Raw genomic sequence first — 27,841 nt, 5'->3', positions numbered from 1 at the left:
TCCCCCAAATGGTCTCAGCCTCTGCAATTTATCCTCTCCTCTACCCCTGCTCTCCCCATCACACCCTTGCCTTTTTCTTTCAATGATATGGCTTAAAGGTGTCCTTGTGTTATGACTGAGCTCTGGCTCACTCCTTTTCGTGTCACTGTAGCATGACTGTGGAATGGACATGCCACGGTATTGTTTATTTGTCACTGTAGCATGACTGGAATGGATATGCCACGGTATTGTTTACTTTTATTGCCATTCCCCAACTGGTGGGCATTTAGGTTATTCCCCTTTCCTTTCCTTCCACTTGTTGTCTTGGTCAGTGACGCAGTGGGAATCCCGTGTGCATCCCACAGCTGCCAGGGTAGCTCTGGAGAGGTGGGCTTGCTGCAGCCCACCAGGCTACCCAGCCCCTTCTCAGTTTATCCCCTAACCTTGGCCAATCCAAACCCCACATGGATCCCCAGCCCCAGCACTCCGCTGTGCTTTTGATGGGGTCCCTCTCCTGGAATGCTTTCTTTCCCCATCTTTCCACGTGTAAATCCTGCCCACATCCTAAGATGCTGGAGCTGTGTCCACTCTTCCAGAGGCTTAAAACTCTCTGCTTCCTCATCTGAAATTTTCCTGGGAACATATCACTTTATAGTGAGGCTCATTTGGTGGTCTTATTCTGAATTTTGAGCCCTCTGAGGACAGGGACAGAATCTTCCTGGGTCAGTATAGGTGCTTACTGAGCTTGTGGTCTTTTCCGTGTGTTAGAGAAGAGTGTGGCTCCTGGACATCTCAGGCTCATCCTCCCAGGGGTCTGCAGAGGTAGCCTCGGGGCATCCCCTGCTCCCTTCCTGCTGAGGAGACTGGTTTTCCTCCTCCCCTGTTCCGAGTGAGACCCTGAATAGGTTCTTGGAATGAGAAGAGAGGAATTTAGGAATTCCTGTTCCTCCATTTAGAAGTTTTTTTTTTTTTAAATAGGTAAACAATTGCAGGTAATTTAATTTGTCTGTAATGGTGCACATGGATTTACTAAGTGGGAAAATGTCACTAAGTTGTGGACACATACTGCATACAATTCAAAGAGAATTGGCCTCTGATGGGTAGCAATAAATGTCAAACTGTTCAACATTGATTGTTCTTGAAGGAATATTGCCTAACACAGAATAAAGTACCTTTTCGAGATTATTCAGTTGGTCTGACTTTAAATCTAAAAAGAAGTAGGAGTACTGAATCCCACTATGGCTCCCTACCCCTTGTGGTTGGATACAGGAGACCAAGTGGGAATGGGGAATGGACCACTTGGGCCTCTATTCTCTTAATGGTTCCTTCAACCTCTAGAGAGGAGGGAAGAATGTCTAAAAGCCTCTGGTGGTTTCCAACCATCCTGCCAACTTGTTCATCTGCCGTGCCTGCCTCTTGGGCCTCAGGTCCAGTGGCTCTGCTCTCACTCACTATACTCCAGCTGTGCTGGTCTGCTTATTGCTCTTCAAAACACTCCAGTATGGGCCTACCCCAGGGCATTTGCACTTCTGTTCTCTCTGCATAAAATTCCATCCTTCTCTAGTTTTCCACAACCACCCATCCAAGGTCAAAGTTCACCTCCATTGTGCCCCACACTTCATTGGTTCCTAACCATTCCATCACTCCTATATGCGTAACTAGTTGGAATTTCGAATTGTCTTATTTATGTTTTACTAGCATGTTATCTGTCTCCCCACTAGAATGTGAGCTTCATGAGGGCAGGGATGGTGTCTGTCTTGTCTGCTTGGGTAGTCCAGTGCCTAGAGCAGTTCATGAGACAAGAGGAGGGACATTTCTCCCTCCTCTCTGTGGGCTGAAGGGGCCATTAAGAGAATAGTAGAAGAATCGTATCCTTCATGAAGTTTGTGATACTATAATAAGTATTGATAGAACGAGTGTGTTGAGTGACTCTCTGCAAAGTGATAGAACATACATGCATTTTATAAAACAGCAACCACCCAGGCATGAAGAAAAGATCCTTTGGCTTCCTTTCAAATGAATCTCCCTTTAGTAGGACTTTTCTCTTTTATGACCTGAAGAAAGTGGGGTTTTCCAGCAGCAGTTGGTTCCTGCTACTTTCTAGACAACCTGGTAATTTGTTTGGAATGCTGGGGCAGAGGGCTCTCATTGCCCATGGCCAGGTCTCCCCCGCCGGAAACTGAGCTCTCTTTCCTGTGCTTTGCTGAGGATGCGGGGCCGGGCACAATAACTGCAGACTCTCAAGTTCAGCTGATGAATGAAAGGACTTAAGTGAAATGGAGATTCATGGTAGTTATCAACATCTAGAATTAAAAAAAAATGTTCTTTCCCTTTGTTTCGGGGATCCTCTAAGAGACTGAGGTCAGGCGATAGAGTTCTCTTACTCTGTAGAAATAAAAATCTGTGTACTTCCTCTAGCACTGAATAAAAATAGCCATTCTTTATTTTCATTAAGAAAAGCACTGTGCAACTTCTCGGTGCCGACTTCTTTGCACCTACTTTGCAGACCTCGGCACCCTCAGAAGGGCTGAAGATGGAGGTCAGTGCGTGTGGGTCAGGGTGCTGACTGATCACGTCCCAAAGAACTGGTTTGCGGATGTACTTCGGTGATTTTTTTTTTTCCCCAGGAGAAAGTTTCATGTTTGATCCTGAGAATCAGAAATTAAGAAATATATACTATGAAGTCATTTTGGCTGATTTAATCTCAACTTCTTATGTGCTCCCCGGCAGAGGGTTCCAGGTTGGGAGGGTCTTGTGGTCTAACTCTGTCCACTCTCATTTGAGCAGCCAAGGTTCCCCACCTGCTTGCACACCCCTGGGTGGGTTCCTCCCTGCCTCTGCTGGGACCCATGCTGGGGAGCTCCAACTTAGAAGTGCTTCAGATGTGGGGGTCCTGGTGCAGCCCCCACTGTGCACACAGCAGCAGCTGGACTGGACTCTCTATCTCCCCATGTGTACCCTGGGGAGGAACATGTCCACCTCCCATGACTATTGGGCCAATGAAACGGTCCTCGTCCTCCTTCTATAAAGCAGATAGTATAGCACAGGGCAGACACTCAGTAAAAGTTCTCTTTCTCACTCTCTTTTTTATTGCCCTGAAATCTGTTCCTTAAATCTGGTCCTGGGCTTCCCTGGAGCCCTAGAGGTCAGATCTGGCTCTCCCAGGGCCAGAGGACAAATGTCCTGTCGCCTTGAGCCCTGCCTTACTGTCTTATTCCTCGCCCTTCTGATCCTGTGCGGTTAGTGCATGTGGCTTGTTGGTGTGGCCTGCTTGGAGAGGCCCCTCCTCTTTTTGTTCCCCTGCTTCTGAGGCTGTATTTGCCTGTCTTGGGCACTGATTCTCTGCTTCCCCTGAGTGGCTTTTCATTGGCTGATACCTGAAGTCCTTCTTAGGGGCCAGGATGAAACCCTGTTTTCTCCACAGTCCTATATTGCTGCTCTGGGGTTTTGGACCCTGTTATGAGCTAGGATAGCACTGGCTGCTGTTAGAGATATATCCTAAAGTTACAGTGTCAAGACACAGCGATTTGTTTTTTTATGACAGAAAATCCAACCGGTGTTGGACACGAGGAGCTTTCATTTAGGGACTGATGGACTCTCAGTGTTTCCAGTATGTGGGTTTCCAGGGTCACAAAGGGCATTGAAATCAGCTGTCAAGAAGCGGGGAGTGAGGATGACAGGCAGGGGGTTATGGGTAGACCTGGAGGTGGTATACTTCACCTTGTGCAAATCCCATTGGCTACAACTTGGTCACATGACCCCAGCTGGATGCAGATGAGCCTGGGACATGTCCCTGGCTGGGGATTCACTTCTGGCAACCACTCCATGTGTGGAAGGGGACACGGATGGTTAGTTGACAGCTGTCTCTACTATAGACCGGATGTGGAAGAGACCAGCAACTGTTTAATGGCATCACTCAGTTTAGCCCCTTGGCTAAGTGGTCAGGGTGCTTTCAGAGAGTCCTTCATTCAGGGTGCCTCCCGCCCAGCACCCTGCTTGCCCAGCGCCGGCCACCTGCACCTGTGCTACTCACACCTGGGTTTCTGTCCAAGTCACTGGACAGTCCACAGTGCAGGGCTGGGGACATGTGCCCTCACACGTTGCCTGGGGCCTTTCGTGGTGACTTCAGTACATCATTCTGCACCCTTCGGCATGGCTGGTTATCCAGCCACTTATCCACATTCTTGTCTTGCTCAGTCTCACATTTCTCCCTTTTATCCCCACGGAAATCAAAATGACCTGCTGAAATGCATACGCCCTGCGTCTCATGTGGCTCTCTGTCCTGCTAGCCTGTAGGCTGGGCTGACACAGCCAGTCTCGGGGCACCCACACTGGGCTCCTGGGATTGCTGTTCCCTCTTCTCGGTTTTCCCCAACTGCTTTTAAAAAGTAACGTCTAGGCTAAAATCATGCTTGGGATCAATTGTGCATGACCTGAAGGGTTTAGCTTCCCGTTCTCCACAGTTCCTCAAATATCACCACCAAAGTGTTCAGCGCTCTCTTTACAAGCTCTTTCAGTACCAAAATGTGGAATTCACAAGGCCCAGAGATGGGAATTCTGGCCGAGCACACACGGTCTCTCTGAAGATCTTTTTTTTTTATCTGCCTCGGGCTCCCTTTGGTCAGATGGTCCCCCTTCCATCCTCGGGATCTTCTTGTTGCTGAGCAGACAGACAAACAATCCCATCTTCTCCATCAATTGCTTGACTTGGTGTCTTTGCCCCTCGCAGCAGATCTACAGTTCCTTCCTCCATCTGTTTCTTGCTCTGAATTGAGCTTTTTAAAAGGGATTTTTTTGGCTGTCCTTAATAACGTTTTGACTCCCTTAGCCTTTGCCAAAGAGAAGGTCAGTGCAAATCCCAGCCACTTATGTCTAAGATTCCCTGGTAACATGGTCCTTCCTCTTCTCATATTTTATCCAAATCATTAATCAATTACTTGATTCCCTCAACAAATATATATGTAGATATGTAAATATGTATTGTGTGTACAGTTACATGTATGTGCATGTGTGTGAATGTACAAGTATGTGTATGCATATGTGTGCATGCACATATATATGTGTGCATAAGTTGGACAGCCACTATGTTCTTTTCAAATCTCCTGTCTTTGGCAATCACGCTGGCTTCGCTGGATGCTGCCCTTTTCTCCCTCGCTGGGACCCTTCTGGTTACACAGACAGCAGGGCATGTTTACTTATCTTTTGCTGAGCTGTCTGCTTGCCTAGACTCTCATGCCCTGGAATTCTACCTCTCTTTACTCCAAGTGTTTCGAACCCTGGCATCCTAAAATTTAGAATACATGTTGATTAAGGATGAATTACAAACATTTATTGAGTTTTTAACAAATGTCAGGCAGTATGCTAACTTGTTAAATGGATTTAAGCTTCTTTTTTTTTTTTGCAGTACGCGGGCCTCTCACTGTTGTGGCCTCTCCCGCTGCGGAGCACAGGCTCCGGATGCGCAGGCTCAGCAGCCATGGCTCACGGGCCCAGCCGCTCTGCGGCATGTGGGATCTTCCCAGACCGGGGCACGAACCCGTGTCCCCTGCATTGGCAGGCGGACTCTCAACCACTGTGCCACCAGGGAAGCCCGGATTTAAGCTTCTTTAAGCAACTTTATGATATGGGGACTGATTTTATTCTCTAGGGATTAGTGGGGATCTGAGGTTCAGTGATGTTAAGTAACTCCTCCAGTGTAGTGCAGGAAGGGCTGGAGGCTGGATTCGAATCCATGTATGTCTTACTCCAGCTCTGTGCTTGTCTAACCACTGCCCCATCTCCGTGACCCTGTCCTGCTCAGCCTACCCCACCCAGTGAATTGGGAATTTTAAGATGACATCATTGTAGTTGCCCAAGATTCTTGTCTTTTCTGCTTTAACTAGTTCCTCCTCATTAGTTCGAACTAAATCTAGAGTAAAAAAAAAATAAAATAAAACCCCCTAATTATATTCTCCACAGTCTGGAAAATGAAGTTATCATCAAAATAGGCCAAGATCTTGTCCATGAATAAAGACGACAGTGATAATAATAAGGTCTGATGCCCGACTGTTTAGCCAGCTAATAGGTCTAATGGATGGTCAGATAGTGAAAGGTCCTATCGATCCCTTCTCCAGCCTGCTGACTGGTTGAACTGGGAGTTCAGAGTAAATCACCTATTCCTCCCATCTCTCTGGGTGGCCTGTAGCAAGGCCACCATTTCTGCATCCCCACCTTTAGGCTCATCCATGCAGTCCCCTGCGTGCCTCCACCTGGGGCATATGGGAGCCCGTGAAGCAAGGGGTGAGTCTTCTCCACCTTTTGGACTAGGTCTGTTCTCTGGGGCTGAGAAGACCTGGCCGTTGGGGAAGCCCTGCGCCTACCTTGTATCCTATAGATTTCATCCCTGCCCTAACCTTGAGGCTCTGGTCAATGTGCTGTGTTTGTCCTATTTCCAGCCCTTTGAACTGGTGACCTTGTGGACCACCCTCTTTTTTGAGGGCATCCCTGTTCTTCTCCCATATCCATCCTCCTCCCTGAGTTGTCTCTGTCGTGCCTGGGGGTCCCAGGGTGCCAGGACGTGGGCTGAGGTGGGTTGGCCTCCAGGAGGACGTGGTCTGCTCACTTCTATGAAATATGTCAAAGCACAGCCAGGACCTGCTCCAGGGCCTCCAGACAGGGCCACACTCCCTCATACTTCCCCCTGCCCCTCACACTCAGCAGGTCCCGAACACCCTGCCCCCAAATGGGCCCCTCCTCCTATGTCCCCAGCTTGGTGAACAGCACCCCACCCACCTGTCAGCTGCTGGAAGCCCAGGAGGTAGCCAGGTAGCTCCCCCGCAAACCCCCATGGGGCCTGTCTTTCCACCTCTTCAAGAACTCTTGAATGAATCCCGTAGTCTCCACAGCAAGGCTTTGTTTCACATCCTCATGGTTTTCCCTCTTACTCTTGGCCTCTGTCTGGTCTGTCTCTTTGGAGCCTACTCTCTTGTCCAAACCAGTGTTTTCCAAACCCCCAGACATCTGATCCCACCACTTATTCCCAGTCTAGAACAGCTCAGGGGTTTCCCATTGTCCTCCAGAAAAAGGCCTTGGTCTGACGAGAGCCTTTGGGGTCCAGCCCTGGTCTGTCTCTGCAGCCACTTCGCTTCATCCCTGCACTCTGGCTTCCGGCTGGCCTGACTCCTCTGATCTCCCAAGGAGTGAATATTCATTCATCTTCCTGGGTCTTTGCCTGCTCCACTCCCTCCACCTGGAATAGCGCTTCCCCATATCTTTGCTTGGCTAACTGCTTGCTCGCTTTGAAGACTCCTTTGAAACCGTCTTCACTTGGGGTTGAGGGCGATGCCTGGGGTGATCTCTGAGGTACCCATCCATCCATCCACCAGTGTACCCCTCATACCTTATCACAGTTATTCTTCTCTCTCCTCTCACATCTAATCACCCAGGAGACACTCCATTTACTTTGTTGAATGAATGAATGTTCCAGAAATCCAAATTCAGCTGTGTAGGGTGTTTCCTCTCTTTTTGGGTCTTTAATATATCACATAACTGTTGCCCCCCATTCTTTTTCTTTCCCTTGGCTAACAACGTACTCCTGCACTTTTCCCCAATTACGTGGTTTCCTCCAAGCCTCCAGATATATCTGTTTTTTGGTAATAGCTTTATTGAGATATAATTCACATACCATACAATTCACCCATGTAAGGTGCATATGTAATTCAATGATTTTCAGTATATTCAGAGTTGTGAACCTTCACCGAAATCAATTTTAGGACACTTTAATCACCCCGGAAAGAAGCCCTGTACTCTTTAGCTATCAACCTCAACTCCCCTTTCCTCCCAACCCTAGGAAACCACGAATCTACTTTCTGTCTCTATAGATTTGCTTATCTGGGACACCTTTTAGGTGTCCTTAAGGCTCACCTCTGTGCAGGACCCGTGCATGCCTTGCTTGACTATTGAGCAAGCAGTAGACTTTTATTCTTTCTTTCTTTCCCTTCCTTCCTCCCTCCCCCATTCCTTCCTTCCTTCCTTCTTTCCTTCCTTCCTTTCTTTCTTCTTCTTTTTTTTTTTTTGAGGGGGGGGCGTTCTATTCTTGGTCTCCTTAGCAAAGACTATGAAACTCAATGTAATGGCTCTTCATTTTTCCAGGACTCAGGAAAGAGGGGATGATATCTCTTCTTTGTTATAGGATTAATTACTTTGTTTGTAAAGTGCTGTAAGGTTTGTAGAGTGCAGAATCAAACTATTTTTGGTTTTTAGCTGTTCCAAATTAATGTCACTTTCTCAGGTTTTTTTTCTTAATTTGGTCTACCTCATTAGCAAAATCAAATTTCAGAGGAAGATGTTATAAGCCTTCTTTTATCGTATTGTCAGCCTGGAGAAGGGCTCAAAGAAGTCGAGGCCGTGGAGGATGCAGCTCAGAGCCCAGTAAAGGCATGCTCTCATTATGGGGTGGCTGGCGACACACTGTCCCGTCATGAAAGCGAGAGGGGCTCTCAGTCTACTCCTGGTGTTTGTATTTTCTATACTCACTTATCTGGTTTTGGTCTACTTGGCCAAATGCTCCACAAACATTTTCTGGGTTCAGATAAAGGGCAAGGCCTAAGAGGAAATAAAAGTACTAAATATAAAGAACACGGATCATCTGCTCTAGCATTTAAAAATTGCAAACTTAAATAATCAGTTACCATTTTTGGTCTATTGAATCATAACAAATATTAAAAACTAAATCTCCTGGCTGCTGAAAATACAGGGAACCAGGACTTCCAATAATGCTGGTGACTTTCTAAACGGTAGAAATCCCTGTAGAAGACAATTTGTCAATACCTATCAGGAGTAATAACATGTTAAACCCGTTGACCCAGTAATTCTGCTTCTGAGAACCTATTTTAAGGAACTTATCCAAAGTATGAAAAAGCTGTATGCATGAAAATGTTCATTATAGCATCATTTAAGATGTCAAAAATTAAAACGGGAATTGAGCTAAACGTATGGCATCGGGGTGTTTCGTGGAACCAGATCTCCCTGATGGACAGTTGTGCAGTCAATTAAAATGATGGTTTTCAGGACTGTGCACAAGAACAAAGAAGAGAGCAGAACTGAGTGTGGACCGTGAGTGTGACCAGGTGAAAAGACATGCGCAGGACAGCCCTGGAAGAGAGATGTGGAAATGATTACTGGGAGGGGCTTTTAGGCACAAAATTGTGGGGCCTTCTTGGTTTCTCTCTCTCTCACACATATATTTTATAATGCATAGCATTCCTGTCATAATAGTAAAAAACATTTAGAAAAACCAACCCTCTGGCACATCTTATGAAGGTCCAACTTACTATTTTGTTCTTAGCGAACCTTACGTGAGGACCAAAGACGTGTCAGTAAACCAGCATAATGATCATATTCCCTGGCATTCTGTTGAAAACGACAATTTTTTCCCATTCCCTGAAACAAATCTTGACTAACTTTGATAGTTCAGCAATTAGAACTTTGGCATACAATCTTTCTTCTTCAACTCCTATAATTAGTGGTCTCCAATTATATGAATCAATTTCAATTTCTATAAATCAGATGATTTAGAGAGAAGGCTGTTCAATTTCCTTTTCAACTGTATGGTTTCAGCAGCGATAAAACTCTCAGCTTAAAATATCAGGATGCAACTCGCTCCAGAAATATTACCCCGTGAACTGAGGGCTTCTGCTGGGAGCACGGCATCTCACAGGTAGCCGTTTTTGGTCACGTCACTTATCTGTCTGCTACTGAGTCCTGTTCGGTTCTTCTTCATGGGATCTGACATCTGATTACAGATTCCTTTCCAGTCTGGGTGAATATCACTCGACCTACCTGGTCTTCTAATAGACAGACCTGGCTTGGTCCCAGATAGGTCTGTAGAATGCTAGCCAGTGTGTACATTGAGTGCCTCCTTTACTTTTAATCTTGGTCTTGACAACGTCAGCGACCTTCAGAGTCTTGCAGAGGCCTGCTCTCCGCAGAGTGATCTGGAAGGTGGCTGGACTCCCCTAAGCCCAGCTTCAGAAAGTGCCCATTACATCCAGCTACTTTGTGGGGCTCTTCTTGAATTAATTCCTGATCACTGGAATTTGGAAATGTTTTCTTTTTCTCCCTTAGTCCTTTCATGATGAGATGTGATCTCTTTCATTCCACACAGGGCAAGTCTTCTTATTAATTTTAACGATTCAAAAAAGGAAAATCATTTAGCTATTTTTTTCAATCCAAGAGTCTCAGCAGACTCTTTCCAGTGTGGAATCACATAGAGACTTCCACGTGGAGTTCATCCTCCCCCTGTCTGAAAGGAAGAAAGCAGGGGCAGAGGGCGGAGTGGGATGTGCCCACAGAATCAGTGCCGCCGACGTGAGCTCTGGGCTACAGATGTACAGCCTCCCCTGCTCCCTTCTCCCCTTGGAGGAGGTAAGGGGCCAGGGCTTGTGTTTGCTGCTAATGTGGTTTTTAGCAAGATGTCTCCTTCTTGTTGGAGATTGGCCTCTGGCTTTTTATAGTACCCTTAAATTCAGCTTACGTTGAATTAGTGTGGTTCTTAGCTTTATACATTACTTCCAGTTTCCACGGCATTCGAGTCTCATTAAGTGCCAGGGCTGCTGACTGAGGTTTCTTGACAAATAGATCATGGGAAATCAGGACAATGCGCACTGGCCTCCCCAAGGTATCGCCCAGGCCGGCCCCCTTGGAGCAGAGAACCTCAAACCCACAGCTGAATTTCTCTTTCGGAACCTGGGGTTGCTAAAAAATGTGACAGCAAGACTGTCTTCCAAACCTGAAAGAGGACAAGGCCCATCTCTCGTGGGGGGCTCCTTTACCAGAAATATGAAGGAAGTTGCAGCCCTGTGATGTAACGTTCCGTAGCCATAAACAATCAGGTATTGAAGAATAACTTCCAAATATACTCGTAACCTTATGATAAGAGGAAACATGGGATATGAAACTACATGGAATCTCTAGTTTGTTTATTTTAAATGTACATTAATCATATTTAAATAAATAGGATAGGAAGAACATGTAAAAGTGTTATTCATGGTCAGAGTCAGGTGGTAGAATCAGAAATGATTCTCATTTTCTTTTATTTATACCTTTCCCTATTTTCCAAATTTTCTACAGCAAATATGGCATACTTTTGTGAATAAAACATGGAAGGTTGTTTAAGAGGCTGAAGAAGAAGAGTAAACTCCAACTTGATCTTGACCGTAGGCCACTCCGTCCTCCGGCTGTTTCACAAGCTCTCCAGATCGCAGGCTCTGTGATGGGCCACCTGCCCCCCACCCCACATGCTTCTCTTGAGGTCTTCTCTCCTATATACACACCTAGAATGTGTTTTAACCGGGTCAGAAGGTTTGTCAGGATCTTACTTGCCTCAAGTGAATGTGAGCCAGCGAGAAAAACCCTGATTATGGGAGGATAAAAACCACTGCTGACAATTTTACTTTTTAACCAAGCTGACCACTTCTTACACCAGCACATAGTGTTTCTTGTTGCTGAATAAGCGCTATCTTTTTGTTCATCCTTTTTTGATAAGCTGTGGAATGGTGTGACTAGAGGGAAGATCCTATTAAGCAAGTTTTCTTAAATCAGGGCGAAAGAGTCATAAATATTCAAAATTAGCATTTTACTGTATACAGACCCTTTCGTCTCTGGGAGGGGTTCTCTATCATTGTGTAGATCTCCGTTTTACAGATGAGAAAATGGTGCTCACACCCTCGTCACTGTGGGCTCCCTTTTCCACGTAGATGACTTTGAACATGGAGATGAAGAAGCTTCTGCGCTGGCCAGCTGTGGGCATTTCCTTCCTCCTCCCACGTGATCTTCCTGTAAGCAGGAATAAGGCACCATTGTTACTCAAAGGCCACTTGCTCCTAAGTATGTCCTAAGGACCCCAAGTCTATGTGTGTTTTGCTGTGGTACAATACTGGGAAATGTCAAGTATTTGGGATTGCCCACTGAAGAGTTTTTATTTTGGTATAAGAAAAGAAGGACCTTTAAATTTTAAAGTGAAAAATTTGGATTTGGAAGAAACAATGTAAAAGTTGGTAATAATGAAGACTTTGTTTGCTAGGCGCTCCAGCCCAGTGACTAAGGGCCCAGCTGTTCTTGGAGCAGAGCTGTGGTCGGCGCGTTAGCAGGGAACAGAAGTGAGAGGGCGCTGGAGACCAGGGGGTGGGCTGCAGGGGACCAGGTAAATATGCAACATCCAACCGGAAGGGTGTTTAACTATGGCTTGAACGTCTACCAGGGCGTTTCAGAGAACCTCAGGTGGTGTGGCTTCAAGGTGACCATGCTTATATCTTCCTGAGAGTAAATGGTCAGTCGTGTCCTGACTCAGGAGGCAGGGTATTTTGGATAATTACCTCTCCATAATAATGTTCCTCGCCATAAACTCCTTTAAATATCATCTAAGAGAAGCACCTTTCAGAAAGACTAGCACTCTGGGGGTATTGTTCCTTCAATGGCACAAGGTGTGCAGAATAAGCCAGGAGGCCTCCGATCTCCTGTTTAGCAAATTTTTCTGGGTTAAGACTGTTCTTCCAAGTTTGCTTTCCTGGGGCTTGTGGGCTTCTGCTGCAAATGGCACTGTAGTGTTTGGGAGGGGGGCTGGGTGGGGAGCTCCAGAGCCCCTCTCCCGTTATCAGGTCGATACACATACCTGGTAATACAATGCCAATCCGTAGCTAAAAATAGCATCCCTTTGTTGTGATCTCCCAGAACAAAGGGAAGGGATGCACAGATCAGACCCACTTCATCTGTGCCTCCTGCCCTCTCCTTCCCAGCATTCCTAAGTCAGTTTGTCTTCTGTCTCAAATGGATTTTTCATTTAAAAATGGGGGAGAAGGGAAACTGGATACTGTTGAGGCCTGTGTAGTTACAAGAATTCTCTTGAAATAATAGGTGCTGGAAATCTCAGTGTCAGCATTGCGTGTCCCCCAGACTGCACTGAACAGGAACGCACTACAGTGTCCAAGTGTAGGGGCCTCCTCTCCCAGGTCTGTTGCGGGAGCCCAGCATTTTCTTTAAGATGAGGGTTCTTCAGAGATATACAAGACGTTATGCTTTTAAAAATCCCCTTAGCCCTAGTTCAACTTTATATTCCTTGATCAGTCTTGGGTTTTCATTCTGACTTTTGCTACCGTTTATTGCCCTGGATTAAGCCCCGGAACACAAGGTTTTATTTCTTTGTCTGGCTCTACTTCCCTTTGCCTTGCCCACTAACTGGCTAGATGTACAGAGGGGTGGGCACAGAGTATTGGCTGTATTTTGGGTGACGGTAGGGGTGGCAAGTTGGATCATGGAGGGACATAGAGTATTAATCAGACAGAAAGTGCTGTCTGTGCCTTATCTGCATAAAGAAAGATAAAGCCCATGTAAATAATATGTGTGTTTCCCATAATGAATGTACCCTTTCTCTCCATTTCTGTATAGTATTAGAAATTGCGTTTTTATTATAGGAGACATTGGAGGCATGCCAACAAGTTTTTCTTTTAACTTGATATTTTGGGCTCTGATCTTTGTTAGAATTACAATGGCAGGGATCTCGTACAGTCAGAGGTCATTTCTATAGCTCCTTCCCCTTCCCATCATTTCTGGGGAATGTTTGTTTTCAAAACAAAGAATTGGGTTAAAGCTTAGGTATCATATATCAGAACATATTTCAAGCCGAAATTAAGAACACTCAAACCTTCCTTTTAAAGGTCAGATATTATTTATTATTATTATAAAAATGATCTGTGATTTATGAATTTAACTTCTCATAAACCTTCTTTGTAACAGAATATGCAGTCAGAGGCTTAACATTACATTGTTTTCTTTTGACAACGTATCCACGAGACCACTGCAGCTGTTCCTTTACTCACAATAGCAGATTAATTAACACAATCATATGCTGTTGGCTCTTACTCAATGAGTGGGTCTGCAGCGGGATAGATAGGTAAATCCTTTAAATGCGGTGGAGATAAAGCATATACTATGGTAGTTTCGTTAACTAGCCAGTTTTGCTTCTGACTAGCCAGCCCTATCAGGACTGGTTCACGGACCACAGACGCGGTGAGCTTGAATTTCAGAGTCAGCCACACCTATTTCAGCGCCATAATGCCCAACATTTGCAAGACACAAATATGTAAAAGCAGAAGACCTCTCAGAAATCAGCAGCTTTGGTTAAAATAGCAGTCAGTCTGCCGCCAGCATTTTGAGTCTGCAGTATTTTTTTAAAGTTCAATCATTGCTTTCCTTAAATATCTCCCTTGCTATTACTCACTTTTTTCTTTTTTTTAATTTTTTTTTTTTTTTTTTTTTTTTTGCCCATCCCTCGGTGCAAATAGTTCTGGGCAGCCGTCACGACTTTGGTTTCTAAGTACCAGAAGATTTTTCTCTTCTGTATATGTACTAATGAAAATGTGTGTAACTAAACCTCCCCTCCCTGCCCAGTTACCAGCCACGAGTAAGTATTTATTGGCAACTTTAGCTGACATTTTAGTCAACGTCAGACCTTTGTTAGAAAAAATGTAAGGTTTTGCTTTAGAAACAGGCATGCCCATGTCAAGAACGAGGTAACCAGGCAGTGGGCTTAACAGAATTTCCTTCAGACTTTTCTCTGATGTCTATTACATATGCAACAATTTACTTTTTGTTGTTTTACTTAGCACAGAAATTGAAAATGTGACAAGCTTTGCTGGATTAAAAGTCCCATTTTTTTAGAGACATAAACCAAGAGAAACAAGAAAAACAAATCCATAATTTGGGACCTTTTAGAGCATCCAGGTGGTAGAAATTCAGACGGTCACATCACTGGCTACATTTGCGGTAGGACTGAGTTATTTGAAAGCACCCCTGTCCTTCAGAAATAGATCAGAGTTTGGCCATGTTTGGTCATAGAAGTCCTGGATGCTTTGGGAAGAGCAATGCATTATGGTGGTGAAGTCTCTTAAAGTACTCTTAGTGGTTGTTCCCCAGCACCAGGTCCTGGCTGAGCAGTCCCCCCTCCAGGCTCCATGAAATTCCGGATGCTGTGCATCAGGCAGAAGTGATGTGCTAAGCATCTCTGTTATTGGATGAGCTCAGGTTTCCTGTGATTCTCCTCATACCTGGGGAGTTCGCAGCTCTTCCCAGACCCACAGAGGGAACTGCACAGAACGAAGCCATCAGAGTTGCTCTGTCTACCTCCTCATCCTCACTCTTTCTCCCTATTTAGCTTTGTTGCTAAAATAAAAAAAAAACTCTTAAAAAAAAAAAAGGTCTGGTACACTTGGATAATTAGTTGTATACGGAAGCATTGTTTAGAAAAATCTGAATATTTGATTCTGAATTGAGGACAGAATTGGCTTGGAAATCTGCACAGACAGAGGACAGACAGAGAAGCAGGGACGACTGGTCGATCCCTGGGAGGAGCAGTTATGACTGTACCATTAAAGCTAAATGTCAGTGTCCCAACAAATGCACAGTTTGTACCATGGGGCAGCTGTTGTCCCCGGGCGCACTGGACTCCTTGCAAAGTCACAGGCCTCTTTCTCTGCCTTGAAGTTTCATGTGGTGCTTTCTAGTTTTCAAGTTGTATTTTGAAGGCTTCTGGGCAAGACTGGAATGAATCTGCTGTCTGGAGAGTGTGGCAATTGACCTGGTGGCTTCTAAGGTGCAGGCAGTGGTGATGCTTCTGATTCATCCCATGCAGACTCTGGGCTCAGTTTCTAGGAGTAGGAAGGCTCCAACTGCCTCTCCATCCTTTCTTCCTTCCATCCTTCCATCTAACCCACAGCACAAGAGCAGGCATAGCCCAAAGTAAGTCCTAGAGCCTTTTTAAGGATCTTCTTTCGGAGCTCAAAGAGACCCCTTCAACAATACCCCACCAAACATGTGGGAATGGGTTTTATGGATGTTTCCTGTGATTACACATTATGGCCAAAAACTGTTCAGCAGGTGAGATTGTGAGTTAGGTCAAAATCCAGAAGACGTTGGTCCTGACTCAGGTTTTTTTTTTTTTTTTTTTGGTAGTATTTGGGGCACTGGTTAAACTTTGAAAATTCTTTGTACTTCCTGTGTTACTTAATTGAGCTTACTCTTTGCCATGCTTCCTCATAGAAAGAGGTAAGAATCAAGTGAGATCTCGGCTATATCGTGTAGGTAATGTTGTGTGAGATGCAGAGTGAAGACTTTCTGGCAGTTCAAAGAAGGTAATGAGCTCCAGGAAGAGGAGGACGTTTTGTCTGCTTGCTGTGTTCCCTATGGTACTTAGCATTCAGTAACGTTTGTTGGATAAATGAATGAGCAGACAGTGGTAGGATCCTGTGCTGTACTAGGAAATGAGGATGGGGAAGGGGTCTGGAAGGAAACTAAGCTAGTCTCTGAACAAACAAATAGGTGCACTGATGTATCCAGTGGAGAGAGAGGCAGTTGTTTATAAAATCATAGAATCATGATGGGGAGATGAAATGCAAATACCTTCTTCCACAGGTGGGGCAGAAGGGACCTGCCCAAGGTTGCACAGCCAAGAGGAACTTGGGAACAGCTTCCTGACTCTGTCTCAGACCAGGGTGCTTTGCATGGGGGGGGCCTCTGATCGAATAAAATCCTCTTGGCTCCGAGGGTCCAGTCAGGGTGGGAGGCAGTTCACTGTTGAGGCAGTGGGTGGGGTCATGGTAAGGAAGGAAGCGTGTGTGCTCATGGAAGCAAGACATGAAGCAGAAGAAGTTACAGCCAGACTCCCGTTGAGGTGGGGCACAGGGGGGCCCACCTGTGTCGGTGATGGTTTCAGCAATGGGTAGTGAGCCTTATCTTTGGAAGGGAAGACAAAAGCATCAGGAATTGCAGTAATAATTTTGTTATTATTGACGAGCCACCGTTGACTGACCACAGCTTCCTTAATGATGCAGGGTGCTGTCAGGGACTCAGTAAATATTTGGTGGATGAACGTATTGAGGGCAGGGATGTGCACTTTCCTGAGGCTTCCTGGGATCTAGTTTCCAGGTGTAGGGAGAAACGGGCTTGGATCACCTTTCCTGCAGTTTCTCCTGTTCCTTGCCCCATACTCTGCACCCATGTGAAGGGCCCTGGGCCATCCTGGGAATATCTTAGCCCCTTTACACCCTCTGTTCCCTCTCTCTCTCGAAGGTCCTCTGCCTTCCTGACCTGTTAAACTTCTACCCATCTTTTAAGGCTCAGCTGGATTGCCACCTCTTCCGTGAAGCTCTCCCTCATTGCCCCATTCCCCACCAGCCTACACGTCATTCCTAGGAATGCCCATGGTTCTTCACAAACATCTCTTTAGGCTCTTAGTGTTTCCTCCTTGAGGTGGGGAAGGGGGATGTCTAATGGTCCATATACTGGGCAATAAGCTGTGGTTTGATTAATACCAGCACAGGGAGCTGCACAGAATGGGTGTGAGTGAAACATTCGTTGACTGAATGAACAAAGCCCTCACTGCATTGCTCTGGGAACTGCAGGTGTGGGGAAGGCAGCAGGGGCAGTTAGGGGGTCGTAAAAAACATTTGGGAGGCAAAGGAGTAGAGATGGGAGCTCAGAGGACACAGTTCTGGGCCCTCTGAATGTGCTAGGTGCTCAAGGTCTCTGTGGAGACCCGTGGCAGAGACTGTCCCGGGCTGGCCCCAGAGCAGGTGCCTTCCTTTTGGGTGTGCCAGACCACCATGGGAGTGGGGAGCTGTCCTGCCATTATTCTGTGTAACATGTTGCTGGTAGGGCCTCCTTCCATATTAGGGTGTGGGTGAGTGTGTTCTGCCCCAAAAGGCACAGCCTCAGCCCCAGAGCAATGAGCCAGGAGCCCTCTGGGGGGAACTCGGCTCAGAGGCTTAAATGCCCTTTCTAAGGCAGGGGATTATTGGTCAAATAGGTAGACATAGTGGCAGTCCTCCCCCTCCCATCTCTCTCCTTAAATGCCAGGGAAGGGGCGTCTGCAGGTGCTGACGCACAGGCACTGAGAGGCACTGGCAGCCCCCATGCCCATCGGTTGTGGATGTGCCCCCGGGTGTGTGTATTTAAGAGGCACCATGAATGGCTTGAGTCAGCGATGATGCTCTTGAATGGCAAATTGGTCAGAGTTCCACAACGGTAATGATCACTCTGCCGGTGACCTTTCTAGTACATTTACATTTTATCACAACATGCCTAAGCCACCCATAGGCTTCCCATTGGCTGGGTCATTCCTTATGCACAATAACCCGGCAGGCAGGGGACGCATCCCGCATGGATGAGAGAGGGGCAGCTTCTGACACATCTCACTCTATTGTCACATGGTAATCTTTATCACCAAAGGAGACTTTTGAATTAAGCCCACGTTTTTTACCTTTTTTTAAAAATGTGAAGGCACTCAAATGTGACTTTGCATCCCTCATTTTCACGGAGCCATAGATGAAGCCCTGGGCTCAGTGCCCTCCTGCCCTGTGCCTTGCGTGGGGCTTGATTTGGGTGGCCTGAAACAGGCAAGCAAGAGGGTGCTCCGGGACAGGCCACAGGATGCTGAGTTAGGCGGGGCCGTTGTATTTTAAGAGACTGCTTTCCAAAAGGAAGCCACTTCAGTGCTGTGTGTGAGAGTGAGTTTGAGGGTGGGGTTGTGGTTACGTGTGTGTGTGTGTGTGTGTGTGTGTGTGTGTGTGTGCATTTCCATGTTTGTCATGCAGAAACTCGACACAGGAGATCTAAGCAGGGGTCAGAGTCCACGGACACTCCCAGAAGCCTCACTTACTGAATTTTCAGCTGTGTCCCCATCAGCTGTATGTAGTCCGTTTGTTGTGTGCCCCCATTTCTCATTTCCTTGTGCATTTTGAACGACAGAAGAAATAGCATTCCTCTTCGGCTTATAGGAAAACATTAACTGCTGAGGAGAAAGATGAAAGCATAAGAAATAGGAAGGTGAGTGGCTGCCACGTCCCGTGGTCTGGGTCCTTTGGATGAAGTGGGTGCTGGGCTCGCATGTCACAGAGGGAGGTTCAGAGTGGTCAGGTCCCACAGTTAGACCCCCAGTTCCGCTGCTGCCGGCTGCAGGGCACTCTGCTTGCTGGGCGTGCGAGCGGAGAGCCGGCCACTCGGGTTCCAGCCTGCTCCATACTGTTCAGCTGAGTCGTCATTGCTGCTTTCATTGGCGCCTTTAGGTTACAGTGCCAAGAATAAAAATAAGCCTGGCTATTTTCACTCATATTTGGTACTTCTTTTTTCTTCTTCTTCTTTTTTTTCTTGAATGCTGTTGAAACAGAATTCTAATTTTTACTTAAAATGTGTAATCTTAATAAATTGCTACATTATTGCATGTTGCTTGATGTATTTAAAGACCACCTCTTTTCCCAGAAGAGCTCATCTCCAATTATATAATCACAATCAATAGAAAAACATGTTTCTATATACAGTATCTGTGCATTTTTTGAGGGCCTGTCTGTTCATATAAAAGACACATAGCTCTGTGTAAGTACATGTATATATGTGTGGACTGCTAGAAAGTCACAGTGTTTTAATAAGATGGCTTTATATCTTGTCTTCACACATCCAGATCTTAGGCTTTACATCAAACTTACACATGATGTGCCTTACACATTTTTAAAGTTTCGTGTGATTATCTTAATTTTGCAAAGCAGTCATTTGACTTCTCCAGATATTTGTCCTCTGTTAGCTCTCCTTGACTTCAAGCCTGAGAGGAGAAAGGTCTGTGGAGGCTCAGATTCTTCTTGGCCTTGGATAACGCACAACCAGCAAGAGCTTGGTGGAGGTCCGTGCCCAGGAGCTGCAGTGGGCAAGAATGAAGGAAGGGCGGTGGGCAGAGTGAAGATGAGGTGAAGCATCCCTCCTGTGGCTGACCACAGATGTACCCATGGGTCCAAGGGTGCAGACCCCCTCACCGTGGGTCTTCAGAATCCAATGCCAAGGTGGGATTCCTTCTAGAAGTACTCCCAAGCCCACCTTTTGGGGCCAGCTGATTTTACCCAAGCAGCTAATGTCATGGACCAAATGTTTGGGTCCTCTCAGGTTTCATATGTTGCAGTCTAATCTCCAGTATGATGGTATTTGGAGGTGGGGCCTTTGGGAGGTAATTAGGTTGTGAGGGTGGCATCCTCATGAACGGGGTTAGTGCCCTTTTAAGAAGCCAGAAAGCTAGCTTTCTCCTTTTCCACCACTTGAAGATACAAGAAGGCAGCCCTCTGCAAGCCAAGAAGTAGGCTCTCACCAGAACCTGACTGTGCTGGCACCCTGATCTTGGACTTCCAGGCTTCAGAACTGTGAGAAATAAATTTCTGTTGTTGATAAGCCACCCAGTTTATGGTATTTTGTTACCATATGGTATGGTATTTTGTTCTAGCAGCCTCAGCTAAGACAACTCTACAGAGTTTCATAGATTATTTAAAATCATTACCCTTGGTGTAGATGTTTTCTTGGGGTGAACTCAAATTCCAGTTAATATAACAGCCTCAGGAAAGGTTGCTCCTTGTAGGCCTGGTAATGGCTCTAACAACACAAGTCTTCCCCTGCTCTGAGAATCTCAGCAAGATACAGAAACAGTGGGATGGGTCTCAGAGGGATGGCAGGGGCCTTGGATTCTGATCCCAGCAGTGCCACCACCTTACTGTGGGCCCTTCTCACTCAGACCCTTGGTTGTTCCACCTGCACAATGGGAGTACTCCCAGCTGTGCTCTGAGCTCCCCCGGCTTTGAACTTTAGTGCCTCTCCTCTTGGTGCTTTGGGCTCTACTCAGGATGTGTCACCAAAGGTTCAGCCTTTCGCCCTGAGTTACGTCTCAGATGCAAGAAGTGGGTATTAGGGGCAGATTATTTACTTTATGAAAAGTTGCCCACCCTCCCTCATACCTTAATCAAGGGATTATCCATTGACTACTAATAACAACAACAGCCACTATTCATATTTTCTGAAAGCTTAATATGTGCCAGATACCGTGCCAAGCCCTATGGGTGTTTTGTCTCATGTGCTCCACAAAGCTTCCCTAAGTGGTAAGCATCACCGTTGTCACTCCCAGTTCATGGGAAAGGAAGCTGAGGCTTCAGGAAGCTAAAAGTTAAAAGCTAATGGCAGCCACTTACTTCAACCTGGGATTATCTGACATCAGGCTCTTAACCAGTGCGCACACTGCACAGAGCTTCATAGTGTTTGCTCCTGGGTCCCTCCTTCCTGTCTTTGCTGGCACTGTGGGTTGCATTTCACTTTTCTATGTGTTGGTTTACCCTGTCATACTTAAACCCTTCTCATGGACCTAGACCCTGTCTCCTCTATCCTCTGAGAAATCAGGAGCTCATTTTATAAAACTAAAGTGTTTAAAGAGCCTGCTTCTTGAGGACCAGTCAATACTGAGGATAACGTATCCCTAAAACACTTGTGTAAGTCAGTGGGAAAATAGAATTTGATTCACAATAATTCTGTGTCTTGCGCAGACCTTCTGAGGATCCCCCCCAGTGGCATTTTATTTGGTTTCAGATCCTTCAGGGAAGTCATTTGTGCACTGGGATCACAAAGGTGTGGGTCCAGGGGAGATACCTTGAGACTGCTGAGGGCTTGGGGAAAGTGAAGTCTAGAAGGGTTGAATTTATTCAGTAACTAGACAATGATATTTCAGCTCCAGTTGACATCTCCAGATCTTTGCTTGAAGGACCCACCTGGCCAAATGCCTTGGGTGTTATATACGTTGCAGGGAGAAGAGAGCCACTTCCCTTGAGCCATACGCAGGTGAAGGTTGGCTAGTTTCAGTGGGAGGCTAAATGAGAAGAGGCTGCAAGTTAAATTCCAACACAGTGAGCCAGCTCCTGGTGGTGGGTGGGTCTGCATCCTCTGGACAAGGGCGGGGCCGGTGCGAATGCAGGTGGGAAGGGTTTTCTTTAGCTAGCACCAGGGAGAGTAGAGTAGATACCCTTAAACTTGGGGTGAGGATGGTCAAGGGTTGAGGTCCCCCATGGGAGATGGTACGTGGTAAGAGAGACCAAACTGTGAACAGCCAGGCCAAGTCCACCGAAAGGGGAGACAATCTTCTCTGGAGAGCAGCCAGGAGGTCTCATGGGAGAGACTCTTCGTCACATCATAGCTGACAAGGACCCAGGTCTTCTCAAGATATTTTATGTTGGGGCTTCCCTGGTGGCACAGTGGTTGAGAGTCCGCCTGCTGATGCAGGGGACACGGGTTTGTGCCCCGGTCCGGGAGGATCCCACGTGCCGCAGAGCGGCTGGGCCCGTGAGCCATGGCCGCTGAGCCTGTGCTCCGCGACGGGAGAGGCCACAACAGTGAGAGACCCGCGTACCGAAAAAAAAAAAAAAAAAAAAAAGATATTTTATGTTCTTAGGAGAAAGGACAGGATGTGAAATGTACCTATGGCCCCTAAAGCAGATGGAGAGGGTGTAGGCTGAACAGCAGAATTCTGTATCTATGGGTATCACGCAGCAAAAGAGTAAGAGGCATTGGCGTAAAATCCCTGGGGTTAGTGAATGAGTTTAGGGACGTGGAACACTCTTCTTTTTTTTTTTTTTTTTTAAATTGGACTTCTAACTCACTCTTTAGGCCAAGAAGAAAATGTCAGTATTTTTATAATTGTGGAGGAGGGGACGCCCTTGCTAATCATAACATCAGAGCCAGAAACTCTAAGAGTAAAGGTTGGCAGATTTTACCACTTCTTCACTTAGCATAGTACTGGCAAATTATAGTACTCAATAAATATTAGTTGAATGAATTTAACTGCATAAAAATTAAATACTTCTAAGCAGTGTGCATGCCTATGCATGCATGGGCGCGCACAGACGCACATACACAAATATCTCTCAGACCATAAAGTGCAAAAGATGACATGTGAAAAAACATTTGCTACATATGTGAGAGACAAAGGGTTAATATTCCTGGTACAAACCAAAAAGCTCTTGCAGATCAATATGGAAAAGACAAATCCTCCCATAGAAAAGTGGTCAAAGGACATGAGCAGGCAATTCAGAGAAGAAGAAATACAAATGGCCAATAATCAAAGAACAGTAAAGGAAATCTTCGCAGCCATTAAATACGTGAGGCTGACCTGTATTTACTGACTTGGAAAGATGCCCACGACATATTGTTGAATGAAAAGTGGGCTACAAAACAGCAGGTAGACTATGATTCCATTTATGGAAAATTATGAGAGTATCTTCATCCACATCCTTTGTGCAAATAATAGAAATGTTTTCAAAGTTGCTTTAGCAAAAAAGGAGAATTTGAGGAATACAGGTGCCCCTCATCACCCCTTTGCCAGGTCGGCGGAGCATGGCCTCATCATGTATGGACTGGGGTCAGGCACCTGTGGGCGTCAGTGGGCAGAGAGATGGCCACTTTCCCATCCTCCACTCCCTGGGCCAAAGGATCCCATACCTCTCGTCTCCCTGTTGTTTGGTTTCTCCTTCTTTGTCTGCAGGCCAACTGGGCAGTGAGATTGAGGATAATTTGTATTAATGTAAAAATAAATTTCTATGTCAGGATTTTTCTTTTTGGTAATGAACACATATTATTTTTAAATTTAGGAAAAAGTCTATTTTTTTAATTTTTAAAGCTAAAAGAAAATCCAGTTAGGAAATTTGACTGATAAGGATATTCTTTAATATTAATTTAATATTCTTTGTGTAGAGGGAGTTCCTACAAATCAGTAACGAAGATAATACCCCAACCAAAGGAAAAAAATGCCCACCTAAGAGCCCTGACTCAGTGTTTACTATGTGTCAGGAAGTGAACAAAACATTCTACAAGCGTTGCCTTTCCACAGCTTTATAAGGTAGATACTGTCTCTTCCCTCCCTTCCTCCTTTCTTCCAGCAAATATTCACTGAATATCTGAGTTCTGGCAGTTGTGTTCTAGGCTCCACAGATACAGATGCTGCCTTCACAGAGATTGCATCTCTATTGTTATTTCCACTTTGCCGCTGAGGCTGAGACTTAAAGAAGTCCTAACCAGTGTGCCGTTTCTAATGAGGATGTTACAGAATCCTCAAAGTAGGAGCCTCCAGGTCCCAGAAGAAGAAAACAAATGGCCAATAAATGTATGAAAATATTTTAACCTGATTAGCAATCAAAGAAAACAGTTAAAAATAGTTTTCGATTATATATTTAGGCATTTGCTCCTCAGACGGTCAAAGATTTATGAGACTGGTAACAATGAGTATTTTCTGTAGGGTTGGGAGAAATCACTCTCTAGTCTGCCAGTAGGTGTTTATATTTACACAAAGTTTCTAGAGAGTAATTAGGCAAACATGTCAAAGCCCCCCAAATAAATGTCTACTCATTGTCTTAGTAATTTTTCTTTTATGAAATTACTAATATGTATCAGCAAAGGTTAAGCTATCTATCTATCTATCCATCTTATCTCAGATATCAGATAATCAAAGATGTTTGACCAAGTATATTTATTGCAGCTCAGTTTATAATGGTCAAATTTTGGAAACAATTTAAATGCACTTCAAAAAGGAATTGGCTAAGGAAACTATGCTTCTCTTACTTTGGAACCCTGTGCAGTTGTTGAAAATGATAGCATAGGTTTGTATTTTTGACTTGCAAAGATATTTATAATATGTTATGAAGTGACAAAAGCAGATTACAAAGCCAATTTGTATAATATGATCTTCTGTGGGATTTTTTTTTTTTTTTTTGGTAAAAATGAAAATATATTTAAATATGCATTTTTCTTATAAAATTCTGAAAGGATATAAAACAAAACATTAAAAATGATTGTCTCAGGGTCTAGCACTAAGACTGACATTTTCCTTCCTTACATATATCTTTGGTTTATAACCTTTTGCAATGATCGTGTATTAGTTTTATGGTCAGGTAAAACCTAAGCCAAACAAGGAAGCTACTCCTGCTGTAGGTAAAGGGACCGGAACAAAGCCCGGTTGTGGATAATCCTTGGCCAGCCCTGAGGACCATCCCCAAGGGAAGGGCCCACCTCTGCCACTTTGGTCTGTGGGGCTGGGCCCTGCCCCTCCCCGACCTCGGACCAGACGCCTTACAAGGCAGGTCTCTCTCCAGTGGGAACCTCCCCTCACATCAGCACAACTGGGCACAGAGAACTCTGCTAGAGAACCAAACATGAACGTGAACCTGGGGGAGGGGGCCGCGGCAAAGAGTTTGTTGCCTGTGGCTCTGCTAGTTAAGTAGTCTCAGAGGTGTTTTTTCAAGAATCAGGATCAAAAGAGACACTCATCATTTGAAGGGAACTAGAGGGACAACTTCCGGGACATTGGGAGGGAAAAGGCATCAAGTAGGGGAGGGGAAGCGACCTCACTGGGGTGGGAGGGCACAGCTCCTCGGCCAGGCTTGTCTTCCGCTTACGGAGAGCAAACAAGGTAAATATAACACAGTATCTTACAAAACATAAGCATAAAGCAAAATGAAATAATGAACGGAAAGAAAATTGACAAATAAAAATAGATGAAAAAATTGAGAACAATTTAAAAGTTGAAGTAGGGAAAGTTGAAAAAGATACTATGAAAAATAACAGGATTTAAAATAACTAGTTAGTAAGACGATAGACATTTTTAAAAACAAAATACCCAACTTAGAAGGGCCAGAATCTAGAGATTTAAAAGAGGTAAAACTTGACAGAGCTAAAGTTTTAAAGTGTAAAGAACAGTGGCAAAGGATTTAAGCAAACATATTTAAAAGGTACTACAAAGAGAAATAAAAGAAAGAGGAAGGTTGAAAGATTAATAGAGAATAAGACAAAGGAGAAACCATCTAAACACCTTAAGTCAGAGGAAGGTAAAATTATACCAAATATGAATACTTAAGGCTAAAGTGTTATGACTATTTTTACCCAGTAGGTGAAAATAACAAGAGAAAAACAGGCAGGTAGCCCAAGTGTTTAAAGGGGTTGTCTGCTTTATGATCCCAGAATAGCTTGCTTTTCCCCTTTGTAGATATTATTACTGCCCCATTTAGTTATCTGGGTAATTTTTGAATTAATGTCTTTATTCATCCATGAGACTGCAAGATCCACGAGGGCAGGAGCTCTGTCTGTTTTGCTTTCCAGCACCTTCTCAGCCCCTGGAGGGTGAGAAATGGTACATCCTGATTAGATGAGTGAAAGGGTGATGCCTCTCCCATAGCTTGTCCTCGGGGAAGAGGGCCTACAGCACTGCACCCCAACCTTCTGGATAGGGAAGTGCCCAGCAAAGGGGCCGGCCTTCAGCTCCACCTGCAAACTGAACCCTCCCAGGGCTATAGACCTAGACAAGCCCCAGGTGACTGCTGGCCCCAGAGCCCTTTGCTTGCCGTTCACTGACCACCCAGGGAAGTCAAGGGTATTAGGTATGGCCCCCAGCCTCCAGAAGCTTGTGGTGAGAAGGTGCACCACGCAGAAAGCCACGCTCTGGGCATGGAGTGGCACCCTTGGACTGCAATTGCAGACCCCCGGGTGGCCTGGGAAGCTTCTGGAAGGGAGGCCCATCACAGCTGTGGCTGTGAGGATGGGTACCGGGGCCTTTCTTTCCATCACTCTTCTTACCGTCCATGTCTGAGAGTCCAGCAGCCTGGGGTGTGACTGGGAGCTGGTAGAAGCACTGGAGCCCCATTCTGCTTTAAGGAAAACTGAGTTCCACATTCAGTTTGCCCAAGGAAGCTTCATTAGGTATGCCATAGCATGGTGGTAAACCATGGGGCTGAGCCTGCTCTGATTTAATTATACAGGACGTGAGGCTGTGTGAGTCTTTGCAGCCCACAGGAAGGACTAGAGGTGGCTGAGGCAGGCCAGGAGTAGAAGAGAGCACTGGCTCGATGTGGGAGTGGTGTGTGAAAAGCAGTGTCCCCACCTGGCTTTGAAAGGCTAAAACGCCCTCGCTGAAAGAGAGAGGGGAGGCTGGCTTGAAGAATCAGCTCCTATCAATCCATTTTTAATACTTTATCGTAACATTCAGCAAACAAGAAAATAATTGTGCCCTTCCTCAGTGACTGAATTTGTGGGTGTGGGGCTGTGTGCTGTGATCTTTAATGACTGGATTACAGTGCCTTCCCAAGTAACTGAACCCAGAAGGGCAAAACCTGCCAGATGAGTTGCTGATCTGAAGTCCGACCCCTATTAAAGGCTTGGTTGGGGGCAGAAGCAGAAATTGGTAGAAACTGTTGAATAGTGAATTTCCTCCTTCTTTTTGTCACTGGTGAAACTGCGTTTTCCTGTGGTGGGTGGTGCATGGCAGAGCCTCAGAGCCTGATGTATCAAGGTGAGTGGGCTTTGTGAACAAATGATTTCATTCTCTTTAAAGGCATTATCGCTATATCTGACATGACAGTGATTGGGAGGGGAGAGATTAGAAGTGGAAGTTTATAAAATAGAAGTGTCCATTGGCAGTCTGCATCCATATCCCTGAAACTTCAGCGTACCTTTTTTTTTTTAAAAATAGAAAATTTGCCCACATATACACTAATAAAAATAAATCTGTTTCCGATTACTAACTATGCAGCCAGGTGCTTTTTGTTATGAGAAAGGCATGTTCGTTCATTTTCAGCTGTGAAAAGTGCACTGTGCCATAAATATACAATTCGGAATGTTCTGCTGATAAAGGAATACACAGATTGTTAATGTGCCAGAGAGGGGCACTGGGCATAAAGCACATGCCAAGCAGGAACACCCAGGTGATGGGCTGGCACTTGCAGACCTGGCCTGAAAGCAGCCACCTCCCCAACCTCTGACAGCTCTGTGCTATCTTCCTCGCAGCTCAAAGGCAGCCCCTTTTCGTGAGGCTTCCACTTGCCTTGTTTTCCCGTTATGATGTCAGATCCCATAGCAAGAGCTTTGGGAAGGAAGGTCAGGTCAGGTGGCGATGAGTTGCCCATAAAGGTGTTCTGCAGAGACTCGAGCATCACTGCTCCCTGCTTCCCCACGGTGGGTGGGTCCTTCTCTTCGTGGTGTTGGCCGTTGACCTCTACTC

At 45.5% G+C, this 27,841-nt stretch overlaps 1 protein-coding gene across 1 annotated transcript in view; it reads left to right on the top strand.

Annotated features, from left to right (window-relative positions):
- ZNF536 (zinc finger protein 536) overlaps positions 1–27,841 on the top strand; it is a 229,642-nt gene that overhangs the window by 24,002 nt on the left and 177,799 nt on the right. The gene's annotated exons all lie outside the window — the stretch shown is intronic.

This window comes from Phocoena phocoena, chromosome 20, assembly GCF_963924675.1.
Source record: "Phocoena phocoena chromosome 20, mPhoPho1.1, whole genome shotgun sequence".
NCBI classification, from domain to species: Eukaryota; Metazoa; Chordata; class Mammalia; order Artiodactyla; family Phocoenidae; genus Phocoena; species Phocoena phocoena.
The sequence above is the reverse complement of the archived record's forward strand: the minus strand, read 5'-3'. Positions and strand labels throughout refer to the sequence as shown.